The following is a 23,004-nucleotide window of genomic DNA, read 5'->3' on the forward strand; positions in this document are numbered from 1 at the left end:
AGTGCTGTGCTACAAACTTAGTCCTTCCCAACTAACTGCATTCTTCCTAGTCTGCTGCTTGCATACTAGCATACTGCATTGCTACTAACTTGCTGCATGCTTACTAACTTACTAGTTGCCTCCTACACAACTGTATTCTTACAACAGTCCTGCTTTCATCTTAATTTACTGCCTTCTTACTAGCCAGCTGCTTGCTTACTTGCTTACTGCTAGCTTACTCGCTTACTGCTTGCCTTCTAGCTTACAGTTTGCTTAGCAGCTTAATGCTTGCTGTCTAGCTCGCTGCTTGCCCTCTAGCTTACAGCTCGCCTACTAGCACACTGCTTCCTTACTATCTTACCCCTAGCTTACTAGCTGGCAGCTAGCTTACCAGCTCACTGCTTCCTTACTAGCTTCCCGATCGCTTACTAGCTCACTTCTTGCCTGCTAGCATACTGCTTGCTTACTAGCATACTGATTGCTTATTAGCTTCCTGCTCGATTAACAGCACACATCTTGCCTACTAGCTTACAACTTTTTTTTTTTTTTTTTTTTTTTTTTTTTTTGTCGTGGGGAAAATCTTCGAAAGACTCCCTCCCACCACTTTGGGGAGAGGCGGGAGGGTTGTGTGGGATTCCCCGCGCCCGTAGAATGGCGGGCGCGGGACGACCCACTAAAAACCCCACGGTGACCCTTCCGCACGATTTGGGAGGATACCGGGAATCGCTCGAAGCATTCTTCCGGTATCCTCGCCGTGCCCGCGCCTTGCGCCCATCCCCGGGGGGGACAAACGGTCCCCCCGGTAGACACTCTGTCTCATAGCGGCAGGACGGGGCCACTCCATCCCGCCGCCATCCGTCCCGGGGCCGCATCTAGTGGCGGGCTGCGAGCCCCGACTCGCACCCGCCTGCGACCCCGTTTCTACCCCTCGGCGGCCGGGAGCTCATGGCCGCTCCAGGCCACCGCGGGTGCCTCCCCGTGGGCCGGACCCACCCGGTCCGACCCATCGCCGCCTGGCGGGAGGAGGCTCTCCTCAGGGCCCCCCTCCCAGCCAGGGTGATCCGCCGCGCAAAGGCCGCCGCCCGCGACGCCCTCGCGCCACCATACGAGCGCGAGCCTCAGCGCGCCGCTGAAGCTCGCGCTCCCTTCCCGCGGCCTCCTTCTGCAGTATTACGGTCTCGCAGAAGGAGGCTACGGCCCTCCACTTCCTCTCGCTGCCGAGCATGGCGCGCACCACACCCGGCAGCGAGACATCCCGCCCTATGACGCCGACCAGGACACGGCGCTCCCCCTCCCACGCTGGGCATACCTGGAGGGTATGATCAGCCGTGTCCTGCTCGGCGTCACAATGGCAGCAACGCGCCATCGGCTCCTTCCCTATCCGGCACAGGTATCTTCCGAAGCTACCATGCCCGGAAAATACCTGTGCCATCCGGTAAGTAAGGCTTCCATGGCCTCTGTTCAGCCACTCACACAGGAGTGGCCGAACAGCCCCGACTGTCCGGTGCCCCGCAGTTGGCAGGGCCAACCGCTCCTGCCACGCGAGCACCACGAACTGCCGGGCCTGGCGCTTCAAATCGCCCCAAGCAGGTTCCTGCTCTCCCGGGACCGCCCCCACACCCGCGCGACGGTCGACACGATGACGATACATCATCGCGTGCGACGGCGCGAGGAGATCCGTGGGCGGCATCCCCGCAAGAACCGTCGCCGCCTCATGCGACACGGTCCGGTAGCCGCGGACGACCCTCAGCGCCATCCGCCTCTGCACCCGACGCAGCATCGTCATGCTGCACCAGGAGGCACCCAGGTCGTCCGCCCAGACGGGGGCCCCGTATAGGGCCACCGACTGAACCATTGCCACATAGAGGCGGCGAACTCGTCCTGCTGGGCCCCCCAGGTTGGGGAGGATCCGGCCTAAAGCTGAGACCATCCTCTCCAACCGGGGAACCAGGCAGCGGAAATGCTCCTCGAAGCGTCAGTGGCTATCGAGGATCAGCCCCAGATACCTCATCCGGGGCTTCACTTCGATATCAGCCCCACCCACCCGGATCAGAGGGGCAGGCGGATCCTTATGGACCGCCACCGTCATCCCCATCCCCCTGATCCGGTCGACGACGCGTTGCGCCCCCTCTTCGGCGAGGCGCTTGGCTCTCCCCCACTGAGCCCCGACGGCCAGCACCAGTGTGTCATCTGCGTAACACACGGCACTGATGCCAACGGGGAGGTCGGCCCGCAACACCGCGTCGTACGCGATGTTCCACAGGAGTGGCCCGAGGACCGACCCCTGCGGAACCCCGCAGTACACCTCCCTCCGCATATCACAATCCCGGCCCGGATTCTCGATCCACCTGCCGCGGAGATAATCCCCGACGACTGCCCTGAGACACGGGGGTACCCGATGATATTCGAGCCCCCTCCGTATCTCCCCCCAGGGAAGGGTGTTAAACGCGTTCGCAATATCCAGCGATACCGCCAACGCCACCCCTCCCCGGGAGACGGCCGACTCCGAGAGGACCCTGACCCGACTGATCGCGTCGACCGTCGACCGGCCCCGCCGGAAACCGTACTGGCAGTCGGCCAGGCCCGGAGCACCCCGCGACAGGTGCTCGACGAGGCGGGCAGCAATCACTCGCTCGAAGAGCTTGCCCACCTCGTCGAGGAGACAGATGGGCCGGTATGCGGATGGAGACTCCGCGGGCCGACCCTCCTTCCGGAGGAGGACCATCCTCGCCACCTTCCAACTGGGGGGGGAATCGCCCGTCCCTCCAGCATCGGTTAAACAACCGCCTGAGGTCGACCCCAAGGACGCCGTGGGTTAAGACCCAAACCCGGCCAGGCACACCATTCGGACCCGGGGCCGTGTTACGCGCCCCGAGCCGTCTGATGGCCGCGGCCAGCTCCCCCTGCGTAACCCCCGGCTCGGCCTCCCACTCCAACGGGGCCGTCGCCTGTGCCGGAGGACGTGATACCATCTCCCCAATTGGGAAGAGAGTATTGACCACGCCCTCCAGCAGCCGGGGGTCAAGACCCTCGGTGACGGGGGGCGCCCACGGGCGGAGCTTGTTCAGCACCACCTTATAAGGGCGCCCCCAAGGGTCGTCATCAAGGGTCTCGAGGAGCTCCTTCCATGCCCGGGTCTTGGCCCGTTTGATGGCGACCTGCAGAGCCATCCGCGACATGCGGTATGCCTCATACAGGTCATCTGCCCTCGCTCGCGCCACGCTATCGTCTCTCCGTAGACGACGGCGTGCGCGGGTGTACTGGCGTCGGGCGCGGACACTCGCGTCTCGCATTTCCGCGATCGCGGCCGACCACCAGTACACCGCCCGGCGAGGAGAAGCCCGCCCGACCCGGGGCATCGCCGCGTCACATATGTTCGCGACCATCCCCCCGAGCCGGGCGACCTCCTCCTCTATACTCGACAACTCGGCCGCCCCCTGCGGCGAAGTTGCAGCGAGGGCTGCTGCCATCGGGGCGTCCTTGTCAAGGCGCCGAAGCGCCCAGCGGCGCGGTGGGTTACCACCCGGACGGTGGTGTCGGGATGCATCCCCCGCGGCGGCAGAGACCTCCATCCGGATATATCGGTGGTCCGAGAGTGTCTCTGCCCCCGCGACCACGTGCCACCCCGATACCATGCGCACGGCGTTGGGTGTCGCGAATCCAACATCCACGATAGACCCCCCATATCGCCGCACACACGTGTGCTCCGACCCTCGGTTCAGTAACCGAAGGTCGAGCCCTGCCGCCCAGTCGCCCAGGATCCCGCCGCGAACGGAAGTCCTGGGAGATCCCCACGCCACCAACTTGGCGTTGAAGTCCCCCAGGACGAGCACCGGCCGGGCCGCGCAGCGTTGCACGCATGCCGCGACCTCGGCCAGGTACTGCTCGAACGCGACGTGACCGCTGCGAGGCGATATGTAGCACCCCACCACGACGACTCCACACCAGTCCACGGCGACGAATCCCCGACCGCGCTCCAGCATGGAGAACGGCGGGGACCCGTCGCCACCTCCCCATACCGTCGCCACCAAGCCGTCCGTGTCGCCCACCCAATGAGGGTGATCAGGGACGCGGTACGGCTCGGCGGCGACAGCCAGGCCAACCCTCCTCTCCGCGAGGACTTTTTTTTTTTTTTTTTTTTTTTTTTTTTTTTGTCGTGGGGAAAATCTTCGAAAGACTCCCTCCCACCTCCTTGGGGAGAGGTGGGAGGGGTGTGTGGGATTCCCTGCGCCCGTACAACGACAGGCGCGGGACCTACCCACTAAAAACCCCACGGTGACCCTTCGGCACGCTTTGGGAGGATACCGGGAATCGCTCGAAGCATTCTTCCGGTATCCTCCCCGTGCCCGCGCTTTCGCGCCCATCCCCCGGGGGGACAATCGGTCCCCCCAGTAGACACACTGCCTCATAGCGGCGGGACGGGGCCACTCCATCCCGCCGCTATCCGTCCCGGGGCCGCGTTTAGTGGCGGCTGCGAGCCCCAACTCGCACCCGCCCGCGACCCCGTTTCCACCCCTCGGCGGCCGGGCGTTCATGACCGCACCAGACCGCCGAGGGTGCCTCCCCTTGCGTCGGACCGGTAGGGGGAGGCACTCCTACCCCCAACCGGTCCGACCCGGCGCCGCCTGGCGGGAGGAGGGTCCCCTCAGGACCCCCCTCCCAGCCTAGGTCATCCGCCACGCCGAGGCGGCCGCCCGCGACGCCTCGCGACCGGGCGACGACCTCGGGCCACCGCACGAGCGCGAGCTTCAGCGCGCCGCTGAAGCTCGCGCTCCCTCCCCGCGGCCTCCTTCTGCAACATTACGTTCTCGCAGAAGGAGGCCACGGCCCTCCACTTCTCCTCGCTGCCGAGCATGGCGCGCACCACGCCCGGCAGCGAGACATCCCGCCCGACGACGCCGACCAGGACACGGCGCTCCCCCTCCCACGCGGGGCATACCTCCAGAGTATGATCCGCCGTGTCCTGCTCAGCGTCGCAGTGGCAGCAACGCGCCGTCGGCTCCTTCCCTATCCGGCACAGGTATCTTCCGAAGCTGCCATGCCCGGAAAATACCTGTGCCAGCCGGTAGGTGAGGCTGCCATGGCCTCTGTCCAGCCACTCCTTCAGGAGTGGCCGAACCGCCCCGACAGTCCGGTGCCCCGCGGTTGGCAGAGCCAGCCGCTCCTGCCACGCGAGCAACACGGACTGCCGGGCCTGGCGCTTCAAATCGCCCCAAGCAGGTTCCTGCCCGTCCGGGACCGCCCCCACCCCCGCGCGACGGTCGACGCGGTGCCGGTACATCACCGCGTGCGACCGCGCGAGCAGGTCCATGGGCGGCATCCCCGCTAGAACCGTCGCCGCCTCATGTGACATGGTCCGATACCCGCGGACGACCCTGAGCGCCATGCGCCTCTGCACCCGACGCAGGATAGTCATGCTGCGCCGGGAGGCAGCCAGGTCGTCCGCCCAGACGGGGGCCCCGTATAGGGCCACCGACTGGACCATTGCCACATAGAGGCGACGAACTCGGCCCGCCGGGCCCCCCAGGTTGGGCAGGATCCGGCCCAGAGCCGCAACCATCCTTTCCAACCGGGGGACCAGGCAGCGGAAATGCTTCTCGAAACGCCAGTGGCTATCGAGGATCAGCCCTAGATACCTGATCTGGGGCTTCACCTCGATGTCAGCCCCACCCACCCGAATCAGAGGGGGTGGCGGATCCTGCCGAGGTGAATGAAACGCAATCACCTCGGTCTTATGGACCGCCACCGTCATCCCCATCCCCCTGATCCGGTCGACGACGCGTTGCGACCCCTCCTCCGCGCGACGCATGGCCCTCCCCCAGTGCGCCCCGACGGCCAGCACCAGTGTGTCATCCGCATAACACACCGTGCTGACGCCGTCGGGGAGGCCGGCCCGCAACACCGAGTCGTACGCGATGTTCCCCAGGAGTGGCCCGAGGACCGACCCCTGCGGAACACCGCAGTACACCTCCCTCCGCATATCACCATCCCGGCCCGGATACTCGATCCACCTGCCGCGGAGATAATACCCGACGACCGCCCTGAGACAAGGGGGGACTCGATGATATTCGAGTCCCCTCCTTATCTCTTCCCAGGGGAGGGTGTTAAAGGCATTGGCAATATCCAAGGATAATATCCTTGGATATTGCCAATGCCACCCCTCCCCGGGAGACGGCCGCCTCCGAGAGGGCCCTCACACGACCTATCGCGTCGATAGTCGATCGGCCCCCCCGGAAACCGAACTGGCAGTCGGCCAGACCGGGATCACCCCGCGACAGGTGCTCGACGAGGCGGGCAGCAATCACACGCTCGAAGAGTTTGCCCACCTCGCCGAGGAGACAAATGGGCCGGTATGCGGAGGGAGACTCCGCGGGCCGACCCTCCTTCCGGAGGAGGACCATCCTCGCCACCTTCCAACTGGGGGGGAATCGCCCGTCCCTCAGGCAGCGGTCGAACAACCGCCTGAGGTCGGCCCCAAGGACGCCCTTGGTCAAGACCCAAACCCGGCCGGGCACACCATCCGGACCCGGGGCCGTGTTACGAACCCCGAGCCGTCTGATGGCCGCTGCCAGCTCCTCCTGCGTGACCCCCAGCTCGGCCGTCCACTCCACTGGGACAGCCGCCGCCGCCAGAGGACGCGGTCCCCTCTCCCCAATTGGGAAGAGTGTATTGACCACGTCCTCCAGCAGCCGGGGGTCAAGACCCTCGGTGACGGGGGGCGCCCACGGACGGAGCTTATTCAGCACCACCTTATATGGGCGCCCCCATGGATCGTCATCAAGGGTCTGGAGGAGCTCCTTCCATGCCTGGGTCTTGGCCCGTTTGATGGCGACCTGCAGAGCAACCCGCGCCACGCGGTATGCTCCATACAGGTCATCAGCTGCCCTCGCTCGCGCCACGCCGTCGCCTGTACGTTGACGACGGCGCGCGCGGGTGTACTGGCGTCGGGCGCGGACAGTCGCGACTCGCAACTCCGCGATCGCGTCCGACCACCAGTACACCGCCCGGCGAGGAGAAGCCCGCCCGACCCGAGGCATCGCCGCATCGCAAATACCCGCGACCAATGCTCCGAGCTGGGCGACCTCCTCCTCTATGCTCGGCAACTCGGCCGCTCCCTGCGGCCAAGTTGCAGCGAGGGCAGCTGCCATCAGGGCGTCCTTGTCCAGGCGCCGAAGCGCCCAGCGGCGTGGTGGGGTGCCACGCAGGCGGCCGTGTCGGGATGCACTCGCGGCGGCAGAGACCTCCATCCGGATGTACCGGTGATCGGAGAGTGTCTCTGCCCCCGCGACCACGTGCCAACCCGACACCATGCGCACGGCGTTGGGGGTCGCGAATCCAACATCCACGATGGACCCCCCATATCGCCGCACGCATGTGTGCTCCGACCCCCGGTTCAATACCCGGAGGTCGAGCCCCGCCGCCCAATCGCCCAGGATCCCGCCGCGAACGGAGGTCCTGGGGGATCCCCAAGCCACCGACTTGGCATTAAAATCCCCCAGGACCAGCACCGGCCGGGCCGCGTAGCGCTGCACGCATGCCGCGACCTCGGCCAAGTACAGCTCGAACGCAGCGTGACCGCTACGGGGCGAAATGTAGCACCCCACCACAGCGACTCCCCCCCAGTCCACGGCGACGAATCCCCGACCGCGCTCCAACAAGGAGAACGGTGGGGACCCGTCGCCCCCTCCCCATACCGTCGCCCACCCAATGAGGGTGATCAGGGACGCGGTACGGCTCGGCGGCGACCGCCAGGCCAACACCCCACTCCGCGAGGACTTGGGACATCAAGTCCTGTGCCGCGCGGCAGTGGTTGTGGTTGGCCTGGAGGAGGAGGCGGGGCGGCATTAATTAATGGCCGCGCCAGCCTCCTCCCGGCCGTCCGTCCCCGTAGCACCGTCCACCTCCATCGAGGACGATGCCACCGCCCTCGGCACCGGAGCCGGTGCAGCCCGCCTCTTCCTCTCCTTCCGGGGGGGGGGGGGGGGAGCACTTCTTGCTCCCCACCCTGTGATCGGCTGGCCTCCCCATGTCCGCACACAGCGGGCAGTGGGGGGCCGCCGAGCACTGGCTCGCACGGTGCTCTTTGGCACCGCAGCGGTAACACTGACCGCTGCGGTCCACCGGCGAGGTGCACCACTGCCTCACGTGCCCCAATTCGAGGCAGCGGTGACACTGGAGCGGGCGCGGCGCAAGGATTTCCACTCGCGCCGAAACCCACCCCACCAACACCCTCCCGGATTCCGCCACCTTACGGGCGGCGGAGAGGGGGCACCGGGCCCACACCGACCCGAGGCCGGAGGGCGACCTGCGGATCTCTCCGATCCGCAGGTCCTCCACAGGACAGTCCCCCGCCCTCGCAAGGGCACGGGACACATCCTGTGTGCTGACCGAGTCGTCCAGCCCACAAACGCGCATCTCCGTGCGCTTCGTGGGCCGGGCGACCCGGACACCTCGCTCGCCCAGCTGCTCCCGGAGCCTCTGGGCGAGACGATCCGCCTTCGCGCCGCCTTCTGCACCGGGGATCTCCAGCAAGAGACCCCCGGTCACGGCCCTCTTCGCCCTCACGGAGGCGATGCCCAGCTCTTCCAGGGAGATATTCTCCCTGGCGAGCCGCATCGCCTCCGCGAGGGTCAGGTCGCCCCCCTGCGCAACGGTCAGCGTCACCGCTGCCGTTTTTGGGGGACGACCTGGTCGTGCCTTCCCGACCTTCGCGGCCTTTACCTTGGCCGCCGGCGGCGGAGGCGGAGGCTGCGGTTGCGAGGCCTTCCTCGCCGCCCGCTTCGCCTTCCGCCCCACCACCTCACTCCACGCCACCCCCCCCTTGGGAGGGTGCTGTGGAGGACGCGACCACCGCGACCACGGGTACACCACCCCCCTTGGGGGTCGCGACCCGGGGCCCTGGTGCCGCAACGCTGGGCGGAGCCTTCACTCCGCCCTTCTTTGCCTTCCCCGACTGTACCGGAACAGGTCGGGGAGGCACCGCCTTCCTGCTGACCGCTCTTCCGGCGAGGAGCTCCTCCCGGAAGGCGGCCAGCTTGCCATCAATCATGTCCCCAATCCTCCTCAGAAGATCGTCTTCTGAGGAGGACGGGGACTTCTTCACGGGCGGAGTGCGGGTGGAGGGGCCCGCGGTGCCCCGCACCACTGCCGCCGCACTCCGCTTATTTACCTGCGCCGAGGGTCGCGGCGGTGGAGGAGGAGGGAGGATGGGAGGGAGGGCCGCGCTGTTCCACAGCGCCTCTGCCCTCCTCCTCCCCTGTCGCTCCTCCTCCAACAGGAGCTGCAGACGGGCGTTCCGCCCTCTGAGCTCCCGCGCCGCCTCCCTCATTTCCTCCGCCGCGGCCTTCAGGGCCTCCGCGCCACCGCTTTTCTGCCCCTTAAAGGCGCAGGCAGCGGCGACTTTCTCCACCCGCCTCAGGGACGAGGAGATCCTCTCCGATATCTCCTCGGTCACCTCGTCCCTGAGGCAACTCAGCCTCACCGACGGGCTCATCGCCCCGCCCACCTCGACGACGGCCTGCCCCGCCCTCTTCCTCTTAGAGCCTATGAGGCTCCTGGTGGAGGAGAAGGACGAGACTGACGCAGTCTCGTCGTCCTCCTCCACCTTCCACGAAGCCGGGCCAGGCGCTGGAGGCGGCGCGAGCGCCGTCACTCCAGTCCCAACACCGCCTTCGTCCTCCCCCTCTGACTTACCCCGTCCCATCCCCGTTTTAATATTGAACTCCATAATATTCCCACGAGCAGGTCGGAAGAAAAGGTCCGCCCGGGCAGAGCCGCCTTACCCGGGTAAGCCTATATACTCCGGGGGTTCGGCAGGTTCCCCGGAGGTGGTCGCTTGGGATTGGGCCTTCTCCCCCAACCATGCATCCCATCGCCGCGCACCATAGCTTAGGATTGGAGGGCGATTTTATAGAGTCGCCATACTTGTGGCCCAGGCGGTTAAGCCAAGACCCCCGTTCCTCCTGCCGTCACGTACCATTCACAAAACCAATAGGGAATTGTGAATGGGTCGTTGTGACGACCAACAGGAGGCTTACGGTGTGTGTATGACTCGGGTACCCCGGGTTCGTTAAGCCCGTACTGCAGCTGAAAGGCTGGCAGCCCCTAAGGGGTCGGGGGTATGTCTGTTGACCACAAATGCTTGCAATTGACCCCTGCAACTAAAAATAATTTTTCCAAGACGATTCGAAAGTCTTTTTTTATCCAAAACTTTCAGCACTTACTGGAATTTTTTTCTCGAAAGTGGGCAGGATTTCGGAAGTATGTGTATTCACCAAAAATGATTGTAATTGACCCCCGAAACCGAAAATAATTTTTTCAGAACGATTTGAAATTTTTGAATTTAATTGTTAATAACTTTTTAACGAAGCCTCCATCAACAAATTGGTATTCTTGATTTTCGTCTTATTTTGACTTCTAGAATCCCCCATTAAAATTTTTCCCAGCTGTGGCCGAACACCCTGTATATGTCAGGACGATCGTCTGGTCTTAAATTGCTTTTGCAAATTTATCTACAGTCTCTTTTGAAGTCTGTTTTGATTTTGATGTTACTATGCCACGAATGCGATCAAACTTATCGAGATTATCCGCTTCTGCTCGACGTGTCAAATCTACACGCCGAGCAACGCGGAATGTTGTTAATCATGGGCTCATAAAAGTAAAAATTACTGTAAGGTTTGCTTTCAAATATGATCCAGGAATTGACTATTTTAACTTACGAGAAGTTAAAGTAGGAGCGATGGATCATATTTGCCGCCATTGCTTAGCCAAAAAATGGAACGAAGAAGCGCCTGGTACGTGTTGTGCTGGAGGGAAAATAAATCTCCCAAATTTGGAAGAACCACCGGAGTCTCTCAAGAGTCTACTCTTGGGTACGCATCCTTCTTCTAAACATTTTCTCGTTAATACAAGAAAATACAATACCCTCTTTCAAATGACTTCATTCGGAGCTAATGAAGTAAGAGAAGGTAATTTTATGCCCACATTCAGAGTTCAAAGACAAGTTTATCATTCTATTGGGGATCTGTTACCAGCTCCAGGTGATGATCATAAGTTTTTGCAAATTTATTTTATTTCCGAAGCTGATCAAGTGTCAACATGGTTCAACATGATACCAAATTTACAACAAGAGCTCATTCAAAGTTTGCAGAATTTACTAGTGGAACATAACAACTACATCTGCAGCTTAAAATATAATCTTGAAAATGGCTCTTCAAATCTGACAAATACTTTCAAATTAATCATTCATGCGGACCGAATCCCTGCTAATGAACACCGAGAGCGTTATAACGCTCCAACAACTAATGAAGTTGCTGTATTGTTATTAGACGAAGACAAGGGACCAAGAGATATTGTTTTACATTGCCGGAGTGGACAGTTGCAACGTGTCTCCGAACTACACCGTTCTTATGATGCTCTCCAGTATCCTCTTCTATTTGTTCGAGGAGAAGATGGATATTACATTTCTACAACAGAGCAATAGAAACCATGCTCAAAATAAAACTGTTTCTTGCATGCAGTTTTATGCATACGGATTCATGATTAGAGAAAACTCTATGAATCATCTACATAAGTTCAGGAACTTATTCAATCAGTTTTGTGTGGACATGATGGCAAAAATGATTTCTGAACGATTAGCATTTATTCGTAGAAATCAAAAAAAACTTCGTGCCGATGACTACATTCATCTTCGAGATGCAATCAACGAAGATGGCAATGTCCGTGCTGAAAACTTAGGTTACTATGCTATTCTTCCGTCTACTTTTACTGCATCGCCACGTTATATGCATGAAAAAACACAAGATGCTATGACGTATGTTAGGAAAGAAGGTTGTCCCGATCTTGTTATTACATTCACATGTAACCCGGAATGGCAAGAAATTACAAATGAACTTCTTCCAGGTCAAAAATCTTCGGATTGACACGATCTCATAGCTAGAGTTTTTCATCTAAAGAACAACAAACTCATGCAGCTGTTAACAAAAGATGCTATTTTCGGTATTACCAAATGTTACATATATAACATTGAATGGCAAAAACGAGGATTACCCCACTCCCATATTCTGTTATGGTTGGAGAACAAAATTCAGCCTGATGAGATTGATCACATTATTTCAGTTGAATTGCCAAATAAAGATAATGATCCTCTACTATTTGATATTGTCTGTAAAACCATGATACATGGACCTTGTGGAGAGTACAATAATACATCATCATGTATGAGGAATGGAAAATGTTCAAAAAAATATCCACGTCAATTGGTTGCCGAAACTCAAACCGGTGATGATGGATATCCGACCTACCGGCGCAGATCACCCGAAAATGGTGGGAACACAACTGTCCTCAATCATCGCGGAAAATCGATGCAAATTGATAATCAGTGGGTTGTCCCTTTTTGTCCCGTATTGTCACGAATCTTTAAGGCTCAGATAAATGTCGAGTATTGTCGTTCTGTGCAAGCGATAAAGTATATTTGCAAATACGTCAATAAAGGATCTGATCAAGCTACATTTTCCATTAATAGTAATGATGAAATAAAAAATTAGGTGAATGGCCGTTGTTAGAATCTAAAGGTTCTAACCGGGGTCCGGGCGAGGGAAATACTAGGGAAAGTTGAATGACAAGTTTTTATTATTTGTATTTTCGCTTGTCGCAAAGCGACAAGCCTTTTATTTAAATTTAACAAAAAATGAAAAAATAAAAAAAATATAAAATTACAAAAAAACAAGAATTATTTTTTATAATCCGGCCGGGGGTGTGGCTTCACCGGCGTGGCCCCGGTTGGGATGGACCTTGGTTGCTGTAACAAAGGTTCGTTCAGATTAAATACGTGCGTACACGTATCGTAAACACACGCTCGTCAGCTGTTCGCCTCGCTCTCCTAGCGACTATCGGTGCGCTGGGAGGGGGAATCAGCTGTCGTTTAACGTGGATCAGTGGACTGTAAATTTGTACTTGTTCGCTGATAATTATTTATTGAAATTATCAGCGAGACTTTTACCCTGAACAGAAGAGAATTCACTCGTATCTGTCGGGGGCGACTTAGCCACGGACGGGTCACCAAATGGAGGTCGTAAAGCTCCAAATGGGTGGATCCCGTGAACACGCTCTCTGTGCGGGTGACGTAGGAACGTCGTGCGAGGTGATTTTCTGCGACACTGTAAAATTACTGCACGGCGTCCGTTTCTACCGGGGACCGTGACAGTAAAGTGTCCTTTGCAAAAAATCCCTCGCGGGTCCAACCGCACTATAAAGCCTACCCGGCGACCGTGTTGCACGGGGACCGTATCTAGTAGGCGGCATGACGGAAGGTGAGGCGACCTTGAACCCGAACTCCTCCGTAGGGTGTACGGTCGACTCGTACACCGACGGGTTTCTGAAGAGGGTTCGCAGTGACCTTTGCACGAATAGCACTCCACGAGGTGGTACCGATTCAACGGTAGGATCTTTGGGAGGCTCCGAAGCCGTATAGTTTTAAAGGGATTCTGGGTGGGTGCACCCTGTGTCCCTTACGTCGCGGTCGCGGCAACGACTGCAACGTACAATCCTTCCTAGCGATGGCGGTCGTGTCACGCGCAGCGTGTATTACGACCTCCTTTTTCTCGCAGGTAGATTGTTCAGTGAAGACTCTAACCGCAGCAACGGTAAGAATTCTTTAAAAACAAGTCCAAACAGCAATTGTTCGAGTCCGTACTTGAGGAGCGAGATCTTCACGGATCCGCTCCCGTTCGCAGTCGGCTCGTGAATAATTACGAATATCGTCGCGGATCGACAGACGAAGACTTCGGCGCTGCCGAATTCAACTGTCGATCTCTTTTCAATACATATTACGGTTCTCTCTCTCGACGCTGACGTCACGATACCGTTTAAACCGGTCCGAAGCGAATCTTCGCGTGAGGTCTACGTACAAGAACACGTAAACGGCCGCGGTTTTAAATTGTCCGTACGTTCAATGAACTTGACGAACGCTTAACCTTCCGCAGTGTCACGTACACAAACGGATACGGGAATCGCGGCCGAGAATTTAATATTTCGGACGAACGCGATTTTAAATAGTTTTTAACATATTTAAACAGTCGTTATATCAACACGTCTGAAGCGTTCTGGCGCTTCTTCGATTTTCCAATTCATAAAAGATTTCCAGCTGTCGTGCATTTGACTGTACATTTGGAAAATAACCAACGCGTTTATTTTACAAATAATAATGTTTAAATATCGCGTTAATTCGACAATCGAAAAACGTCGGTTAAACCATCGCGTGATCGATAGAAAAACGGGCCATTTCTTGTACGGTGTTGTTCCTTGTTTACGCGACATTCCAGAGGCTTCTCTGAGGCGTAATACGTTCCAGGAACAATACCGCATAGAAAAACTCCGAATTTACTTCCGATAACAGTCTCGCGATCGGCCCAGTAACGGTCCCAAGAGAACAGGTGTTACTACGCCGAGACGAAGAGAGGATACGAAATTAATGAGAGATAGACAACGAAAATCAGGCAGCGCCGCGAGACGACAATTTTCCCTCTCGTGGCCGCGATTAGGAATGTCTGTCTCTTCACACACTCGCTATTGGGTTCTCGACAAGAGCGGACCTCGATCGCCGACCTCGTCTGAAGACGGAGACCGATTCTCGACAAGTTAATTTTGTCTAACGAAGTTGCACGGAATTGAGACTGCAGCGGATTAGAAATAATCCTGCCTCGAGTCGAAATATTCCGGCCATACGTTCACGTGCAGAAATCGGTCACCGCGTCGAACGAACCATTTTGGGAAGTAATAAAATCTAACTGATTTTCTTTCCACTAAATTACAAAGAAACCGATGGCTGAAAGTTACCATGATTACACTCTTATAGTGATTGGTTACAGCCACCGGTACTAAATAAACACGTACCGCCACAGTCGGCGGTCATGTAAAAGTGGAAAGGATTAAAAATCAAACTGATTATCTTTCCAAAGATTTAAATAGCAACCGGTGGCTGAAAAATGCCGAGCTTACACTTTTATAGTGATTGGTTACAGCCATCGGTGCGGAGTAAACACGTACCGCTTTAATAAGTGGTCGTGTAGGAGGTTTCGAGAAAATTTCTCGATCCTCCCTTGATTATTACACGGTGCTAAAATCATCCAATAGGGGCCTTCTGGCATATACCCTGGATGAAATCATCCTTCCCCGTCCTGGAGGCGGGATTACACCCACATAGGGGCCTTCTGGCATATACCCTGGGTGGAATCACCGTTCTCCGGGGTGGAGGTCAGGATCACACCCACATAGGGGCCTTTTGGCGTATTCCCTGGGTGGTATCGCTGTCCTCCAGGGTCGAATCAGAGCTTGGGATAACACCCCCATAGGGGCCTTATTGGCACATTCCCTGGGTAAAATCCCAGCTGGTGTTCGACCTGCTCGAGCGTGGTTTCCTGATCGTCAGTGTGTACGGACACTCGACGTAGAGCGACGCTCAAAGGGCACCGTGGTGTAAGCACCTTAATAGTCAGTCGCTTCTGCGCAGTTAAGGGACTGCACCACACCGGTCCCGTACTAACCAGGGGACGGAGAAGAGCCGCGGAGCGGACAATATTCGGAGCCTTACAACTTCCGTCTGTTGTTCACTCCAGTAATGATCAAACCCTGCAGTCAAGGGAAAATCGAGATTAGAATCTCGCCTTCCCATACTGCAATCGAACGTTTTTCAATCATACGAGAAACGTTCATTAATACAGTCCACTAACACAGTTGTGTATCGCTGTGTAAGAATCCCGCTCTGGTTTACCGTAAACGGTGAAAGGAGCGTGTGGATTAGAGCGAGTCAGGCAACGCAACGAGCGTTGTCAGGTATTAACCGCCGGATTTCGGTATTTCTTTTGGTTACAGAAGACCGAGACGAGAGCCGTAGGGGTCGACGGCGACGCAGGTTTTTTCCCGAGCTATCAGCTCGGGGTTTTTTCCTGCACTTTTAACATACCAAAGTTTATAAATTTAATTTCAATTTTTCAAATTTCCTTCTTTTGTTTGTTTTTAAGTTTAATTTTATTTTAAATAAACGACCTAGTCCGAATTGGACTAGGTGAAGGAAATATTCAGTGTACAACTCACTTTCCCACACAATTCCAATCCCTCGAAATTCGGACTCCACGTTAAAGTGTGAGAGATCAGGTCACGGGAGAAAAACCCCCAATAACCGACTAGCACCTATTTTAACAAATAATATGAATCAGATCCTTGAAAATCCACCTAAAACTACGCTCACTGCATTTTTTGAATTGTGTACAGCGGATGATTTCGCAAAGACTTTGTTTTATCAGGACGTTCCATCATATTACACATGGAATAATAATAGCTGGTCCAGAAGAAAACGCGGACAAGATGTCGAAGGATATCCTACAGTTAAAAAAGATTCAACTCTTGGTAGGGTATATACTATACATCCGAATCAAAGTGAATGCTTCCATTTACGATTATTATTGCATCACGTATGCGGCCCAACATCATTCGAGAGTTTAAAAACTGTAAATGGGACAGTTTTTCCAACTTTTAAAGCCACTTGCCTAGCTCTTGGGCTTTTAGATAATGATGAGCACTGGGATCATACACTTGCTGATGCGGTCGTATCACAGTATCCATATAAATTGCGAGAATTATTCGCTATAATTAAAGTTTTCTGTGAACCTTCAGATACATTAATTCTATGGGAAAAATTCAAAACATACTTTTGAGAGGATGTTCTGCACAGAGAACGCAGACGATTAAATGATATGACGCTCCCATTTTCAGATGAAATTTTTAATTGAGGTTTGATAGAAATTAAGGATAAAGTTGTTCATCTCTGTCAAAAATATATAGTGGAATTTGGTCTTCCAACACCAATTCGTGACGCGAACAATGGAAGTGATCCTTACATCTCTCTACGTCAACCTATGAATAACTATAATGGGTTGTTCAACTTTTTGCAACAGAATCTAAAGCAATTGGTACCTGACCAGCAATATGCTTTTGGCAGTATAGTCAACAGTGTTGAACGTCGACAAGGAAAAATATTTTTTGTTGATGCTCCAGGTGGCACCGGTAAGACTTTTTTACTCAATTTGGTACTCGCTAAAGTTCGATCAACTAGCGGTATAGCCATTGCGGTCGCTTCTTCAGGCATTGCAGCTACACTTCTTAGTGGAGGTAGAACAGCTCATGCAACGTTCAAGTTGCCCTTAAACGTTTTTAATGAGCAAGAAGTTGTATGCTCTATCCGAAAAAATAGCCCACTTGAGAGAGTTTTCCAAGAGGCAGCGTTAATAGTGTGGGATGAATGTACCATGAGCCATCGTACTCATATAGCTGCCATCGATAGAACTTTGCGAGATCTCACTTCAAACAATAAACCAATGGGGGGGATAACTTTCGTTTTTGCAGGGGATTTTCGCCAGACATTACCTGTAATCCCTAAAGGAACCAGAGCAGACATAATAAAAGCATATTTAAAATCGTCACCTATTTGGAATTTAGTGGAAACATTAAATTTGCGAACAAATATGAGAGTACATTTTGGAGGAGGTGACCTCCAATTTTCGTCCAAGGTACTTGCTCTTGGTGATGGCAAAATACCAACTACCGATGGTTACATACAAATTGATAAAGCCATCGGAAGAATGGTAGTGTCAATAACGGAATTAATCGCTGAAGTCTACCCAGATATTCAGAATCTTTCGGAAAAACCTTATCAGTGGTTATGTGAAAGAGCCATAATCACACCAAGGAACGAATCTGCGAACGAGATTAATAATATCTTTCTTGAAAAATTTGATGGCGAATATAAAGAGCACAAATCTATTGATACTGTTGTAAGTATAGATGATGCCGTAAACTACCCCCAAGAATTCCTCAATTCTCTGAACCCTTCAGGATTTCCAACACATAATCTAAAATTGAATGTGGGTTCTCCAATAACGTTATTGCGAAATCTTCATCCCCCTTATCTATGTAATGGCACAAGATTGCAAGTGCGAGTCATGCGCAAGAATCTTATCGAAGCTACAATACTTACAAGATCTGCTGCAGGGGAAGTTGCATTTATCCCCCGTATACCAATGATTCCCACACATTTGCCTTTTCAATTTAAAAGGTTACAATTCCCAATAAAACTTTCTTTCGCAATGACCATTAATAAATCCCAAGGCCAGACGTTCAGATATGTAGGAATCGACTTAAGAACTGATTGCTTTCCGCATGGCCAATTATATGTAGCCCTGTCGAAAACAGGTGATCCGAAAAAACAATTTATCCTAACATCAGAAAATCATGTTACCAAAAATGTTATCTTTCCAGAAATATTATGAAGATATTAACTTTTTCTTTTTTTCCAAAATACTTTATTTCCGTAATATATTAGTCATTCTAATAAACACGAATCAGAAGCTGAGATGGGGCATGCTAGTATGCTATAAAAAGGATTAAAGAATGTGTAGCATGCCTCCAAGTGGTTTCAATTTAATTTGTGTAAGCATCAGTAATGGAATCTTCAAATTTGATGCTGTGATTAATTTTCAAATGGCCTCTGTGATATTTTCTGTGACAAAATATTGATTCATCAATCTTGACAATCTTCTCTACCTTTCCAATTGCTGTGCAGTATTTTTATTTAATTTTAGTTATATAATAATATGACATTGCTCATAATTATATGTTAGCATATATGTTAATTTTAAGACATCTGTAGCTGAATTTGTTTTTAGAAAACCAAGTACTTTGTTTTGCAAATATCTTTATATGACAACGTCTGCATTTAGTTTGATTGACAGATTCTGGAATAGTTATCCTGCATTGCCAATTTTCATATACCATTTTCATGACATTTCCACATTGCAGACAGTATAACAAATAGAAGAAAAGCAGAAATTGTTTCAATTGTCATTTCTGATTTTCTTCTATTTCTTGTACTTTATGAATTTTGTTCAATTATGCTATAAAAATGAGTAAATTTTTGTAGTTCCAAAAGAATGGAACTTATTTAAATTACACGAATTTTGTAAAAAGAAAGAAGCTTTATTGAAATTTTTGCAAGACATAAAGTTATTTACCAAAAATCTCAATTATCCACAGTGTGGAAATACAATGAAACCGATAAATGAAAATTGGCGATGTAAAAAGTCAGTTGCAGCATCTGCCAATGCTTGCAAAAGAAAACGAATTTGTAATATAAAAAATATCCATAAAGCGTGGAACATGGTTTTCGAAAACAAAACTTCCTTATGAAACAGTGTTAAAATTAGCTTATATGTTGATCTACAATTTTGAACAGTATCATATTATATACGAATTAGAATTAAATAAAAACACTGTCTCCCAATGGAATTACTTCATGAAGCAAATGATGGCTGACTGGTTGCAAAATTCATGCAAAATATTTGGCGGACAAGGGAAAGTTGTAGAAATAGATGAATCTAAGTTCGGTTGGAGAAAATACCCTAGAGGCCATCGTGTGAAATGATAGTGGGTTTTCGGAGGCATTGAAAGAGAAACTGGGAAAATCTTCCTGGTCCGTATTGAAAGTGTGAACACAGAGTCGCTTCTTTCGATAATCAAACAGTGGGTAGTGCCAGGAACTACGATATTATCAGACTGTTGGAAAGCATATAACGTTTTGGAAAAGGAAGGATATAAACATCCTACTGTAAATCATAGTTTACATTTTAAAGATCCGAAAACAGACACTCATATAAATGCAATTGAAAGTATGTGTAGGCATACTAAACACTTTTTGCCTGAACACTGTCGATCAGTATTTGCAATTTCACATGTTCTTTAATATTTTTTGTAACATATAATAAATATTTTCTATTTTCAGCGAAAAAGATAATTTCATAGGATACTTGAGCCATTATGTGTTCTGCAAATCTTCTAAGCAATGAAATGATGATTTATTTAATCAATTAATAACAGAAATTGCAGAAATTTCATTGCGTTCTATAGAGAATCAAAACATACAAGATTTAGATGATGTTAATGAAATTTAATAATAAAAAAAAGTTAACACCAACGCACTGTATAGAATAGTAATTTATTATATTGTCAAACTGTAAACACTGTCAGAGGCGGGCGGCAACATTTTTTAGTTGTTGCTACACATACTGTCTACCCGACCAACTCATGCAAAGTATGTACGTAAAAAAATGATTTGCAAATTCCCATTTGACAATCTAGCACTTTCAAATTAGATCAATTATTTATAATTTGTAACATGGACACAGCAACGATAGTCACTTGTTTCTATCTGTGAATCTGTTAAAAAATATACTTAACCTTACTTTCTTTTACTGTAACTTTACAAGTAGTTTATAAAAAAATTACGAATTTCCGCAAATAATGAAATGCATATTAATAATCTACTGAATTAGTTCGTTTGCTAGGAATGTTCCGTAATATCATTCTTTGCACTTACCTTTACAAAATCCTGTAGAGTATTGATGAAAGCTCTGCACACTTCTGGAATAATGTTTGAGATACTCAATTCAGAGATCCGGGGCAAATACGAAAACGAAGTATACATAGCTATCGCCGGTAAAATATATTAATTTTTGTAGTCAGCGGATTTTCTCCAATAAGTATTTAAAATTTCTTCTACTCATTCGCATAAAGTTTTTAAATAAAGCTTCATTGTCGACAGCCAGCTTATAGAAAAATTCTTTTTAACCTCCTCTCCGATTCTTCACCTCCAACAAATAAATGTCTTCTCCATCATCTTAGATTTTTTCTATGTATTCTTCGATTACTTCGATTTCTAAAGACAGGGCGTACGTATTGCTCCAACGCATTCAGTTTCATCTCATTCGCATACAAATATCGATGACAACAATTTTTTCATGCGAAGCCTAGGTTACAGCACTATAAAATGGCACCAAACGTCATGTGTTGGTTTTTCGGGTGGGTTAAACGGTAAAAACATGGTTAAATGAGTTTAATATAATATAATATAAGAAATAAAACCTCGCAGTCACATGCCATGCTCGTAACAAGCCACTACACTTTAGTTGCACATGGACATTCGCTCGAGCGGTCGGTGTTCGCGCATGCGCCCCACCATACACGCAGGCACGTAGATATGGCAATTGCGCCCCGAGTTCTAATAATATGTTTCAGGTCGCACAGTGTTACCGAACGATATGTGGTGTTGCGTTCCGAGTTCGCGGTTTAGGGAAAAAGGAGGTGGGTTGGTGCCCGTAGAGCGCTGAACCGCTCTGCTCGGCGAGGCACCCAAAAAATCAAACTACACGATACGTTTAAAATACTTTAAGTAGAATTTATTTGTTTCCGTTAGCTCAGTGTATAACTTTTAGATACCATTCGGTTGAGATTAAAAATCGTCCTAGGCGTTCGTCCCTTCTCCGGAAAATTCTCGATCCTCCCTCTGGTTTGTCCTGGTCCAATCGGGGTTGGGCCCTGCCCCATCATAGATGCCAGATTCAGCACCCGGTGGCCTACTCACACATGGCAGATCACGCGTACGTGAGCTCGTGGAGTTTCGGAAAGTTGACAAAGGCAAACTGACACATGCCCTCTTTCTCGATTATTCCGAAGCTGTCCGAAGTAATTTCGGTCCGCCTCGTGGGAGTCGAGAGAGAAAGGTTCACATTTGCCTTCTCGCTCTTAACAACTGAAATCCGACCTTCCGTCTACGGCATACAATTTGGAATCTCGAGCCGTGATTCTCGACTGCCCAGGCATTTTTACTTTCCGACCTATGCATAGGTGCACATAAGCAAAGTACCCATAATGAAAAAAAATTTTGTAAAATTTATTTTACGAAAATACACGTTTTAAGACCCCCAGATCATATTTTAATTATTGAAAAAAAAAGAAATTTTTTTTATTATTCCTATGTATGAGCGAACATATGTATATTATTAATACGATTTTTCAAAATCAAAATACTTTTAGATTGAAAATTAATAAATTAAAATGAGAGTCCACTCTTTGCCAGTATTGTGTAGGCTGTAATATTTTTCAATAAGAAGAGTTCTTATTTATATAACATAAACAAAATAGTAGAATTTATAGTTGCAGAAATTAATTAATAACGATTTTTCTCGGTATGTTTTAAGATAACCGTATCAATTTGATATGACGAACTATACATATGTGTTTACCTCAAATGACCTTCACGCAACTATTAAATACTACCCAACAATGGATATGGGCCCAGTAAACGTGAGTAATTAGTAATTAGACATAACCTAGTTTGCGCCACGTGGCGACGGTTTCAGTTAGTGATCGAATACAAACAGACTTAAAAAATGAGTGCAAATAACTTTCGAACTTGGAAAATAGAAATGGGATGGTATTTGCGTGACAAAGGTCTATTAGATTATGTGCTCGGTAAAGACGAACTTAGTGAAACGGCTACTCCGGAAGAAATAAACGCGTATAAAACAAATGATGATAAAGCTATTGCGTGATAGGGTTAAACATTGAACCAAGCCAACAGATTTGTGGCGTCGTCTCCCATGCTCGCCACCAGAGGGGTCGCGCTCTCACAAGCGCTCGACCGACCTCTCAGTTGCTATATATACACTCCTCGAACGACTTCCCAATATCCCAGTCGTCTAAGGCAGGGCCTGCTAGAAAGCCTTACTGATGAGTCCACTAGCAGACTCGGACGATACACGCCCCCTCCTTTCCTTTTCCGTCTTTCTACTAATTCTCACAAGCAGACCCACGCCGCAGCGAAGCAGCGCCACAGATTCATATAGAGTAGTGCGCGAGTACACGTGAAGCGTGGTTAGTATTAGAACAAGTTCGTCCACCGAAAACGCGAGTGAGAATTATGCAGTTAAAAAAGCAATTGCACCATTGTAAAATGAAAGAAAACGAATCGATGTTATCATACATATCTAAAGTGAATGTTTTGGCAAATAATTTGAGAGAAGCGGGCTCCGAACAAAAGGATGAAGACCTGGCAAACATTATTTTAGCCGGATTACAGGATTCTTACGAAAATTCAAATATGTCGCTAGCAGGTTTACCAGGCGAAAACATTACGTC

This window comes from Colletes latitarsis, chromosome 12 (assembly GCF_051014445.1).
Source record: "Colletes latitarsis isolate SP2378_abdomen chromosome 12, iyColLati1, whole genome shotgun sequence".
Classification (NCBI taxonomy): domain Eukaryota; kingdom Metazoa; phylum Arthropoda; class Insecta; order Hymenoptera; family Colletidae; genus Colletes; species Colletes latitarsis.